The following is a 2,347-nucleotide window of genomic DNA, read 5'->3' as shown; positions in this document are numbered from 1 at the left end:
GAAAATTTATATAAGTATACTGTATATTAACTCCGTTTTCTCTATTGATCTAAATAAATACAATGTTTCCGTTTTCTGCGAAAGATGTAAAGAAGGGGAACTAAGAATATTTTTTCTAGCTGTATCAGCCGTCGCAGAGAAATAATACGGAGGCAGGAGCCATAAAAGTTCTTTTTCAATGGAAATTGAGTTTCCATTTACCGTAAAATATCAGAATAAAAAATAAAGAGCAGGTGAGGACATTGTCGAGTTTTCCTACGATAAATATAATACAGAATATATTTGCAGTGTGCGCGCGTGCGTGTATAATGTACTAAATAAACCTGACCAAGGGAATCGAAATGCTTATAATCCTAACCCATAATTTTTAAAGGAGTGGAGCGGTAAGCCAGTGGAAGGCCTTGGTCAGATAACCAAAAGCTCCAGCTGTAGGTCATATAAATAATACCAGCATTAGGAAACACGTGTCGTGTTTCCTAACAAACTAATAATATATATTATATATGTATATATATATATATATATATATATATATATATATATATATATATATATATATATATATATATATATATATATATATATATATATATATATATATATATATATATATATATATATATATATATATATATATATATATATATATATTCATTGATAGCTTTCTTTCCTGGAAAATGTAGTGTGATTGCAAGTGGAAATAGTTAGTCTGATTGGAAATTGGTGATGATTTGTGTGTTTAAACACAATACCTGCATCAGTTGTGTTGCCAACTTTCAGGGAGTCTGGGAAGTGTTCTCAGCTCTCACGGAGGATAGGTGTTGTTGCTGTCTCCAGGTAACTCTGGGAGGTAGGATAGGAAGTGTTGATGTCTCGAGGTAACTCAGGGAGGTAGGATAGGAAGTGTTGATGTCTGCAGGTAACTCAGGGAGATAGGATAGGAAGTGTTGATGTCTGCAGGTAACTCAGGGAGGTAGGATAGGAAGTGTTGATGTCTGCAGGTAACTCAGGGAGGTAGGATAGGAAGTGTTGATGTCTCGAGGTAACTCAGGAAGATAGGATAGGAAGTGTTGATGTCTCGAGGTAACTCAGGGAGATAGGATAGGAAGTGTTGATGTCTCCAGGTAACTCAGGGAGGTAGGATAGGAAGTGTTGATGTCTCCAGGTAACTCAGGGAGGTAGGATAGGAAGTGTTGCTGTCTCCAGGTAACTCAGGGAGGTAGGATAGGAAGTGTTGCTGTCTACAGGTAACTCAGGGAGGGAGGATAGGAAGTGTTGCTGTCTCCAGGTAACTCAGGGAGGGAGGATAGGAAGTGTTGCTGTCTCCAGGTAACTCAGGGAGGTAGGATAGGAAGTGTTGCTGTCTCCAGGTAACTCAGGGAGGTAGGATAGGAAGTGTTGCTGTCTCCAGGTAACTCAGGGAGGGAGGATAGGAAGTGTTGCTGTCTCCAGGTAACTCAGGGAGGTTGGATAGGAAGTGTTGCTGTCTCCAGGTAACTCAGGGAGGTAGGATAGGAAGTGTTGCTGTCTCCAGGTAACTCAGGGAGGTAGGATAGGAAGTGTTGCTGTCTCCAGGTAACTCAGGGAGGTAGGATAGGAAGTGTTGCTGTCTACAGGTAACTCAGGGAGGTAGGATAGGAAGTGTTGCTGTCTCCAGGTAACTCAGGGAGGGAGGATAGGAAGTGTTGCTGTCTCCAGGTAACTCAGGGAGGTAGGATAGGAAGTGTTGCTGTCTCCAGGTAACTCAGGGAGGTAGGATAGGAAGTGTTGCTGTCTCCAGGTAACTCAGGGAGGTAGGATAGGAAGTGTTGCTGTCTCCAGGTAACTCAGGGAGGGAGGATAGGAAGTGTTGCTGTCTCCAGGTAACTCAGGGAGGTAGGATAGGAAGTGTTGCTGTCTCCAGGTAACTCAGGGAGGGAGGATAGGAAGTGTTGCCAACGCTCTCAGGGAGGATAGGAAGTGTTGCCAGCTCCCTGGGGAGGGAGCCAAGGCTTGAGTGTTAAGTTCAGAGGTCGAGATGGGTGAAGATGCTTCTGTTATTCTCCCTTTGTTGCTTTCTCTCCCTTCCTCCCTCATTTTCTATCATTGTCGCCTTCATTTTTCCCCTCTCTCCCTCCTTGATTCTACCCCAATTGTTTTCCGTCTCTCTCTCTCTCTCTCTCTCTCTCTCTCTCTCTGTTTTTAATCTCCTCTTCCTCTGTTTCTCTTCTCGCGCACACTGAGGCGCTGTGACTCGACCCCCTGTAAGCACAAATAGGAGTGTGTGTGTACACTCGCCTAATTGTACTCGCCTAGTTGTGGTTGCAGGGGCCGAGACTCAGCTCCTGGCCCTGCCTCTTCACTGATC

The sequence above is a fragment of the Cherax quadricarinatus genome, chromosome 89 (genome assembly GCF_038502225.1).
Source record: "Cherax quadricarinatus isolate ZL_2023a chromosome 89, ASM3850222v1, whole genome shotgun sequence".
Lineage (NCBI taxonomy): Eukaryota > Metazoa > Arthropoda > Malacostraca > Decapoda > Parastacidae > Cherax > Cherax quadricarinatus.
This window is presented reverse-complemented; position numbering follows the sequence as displayed.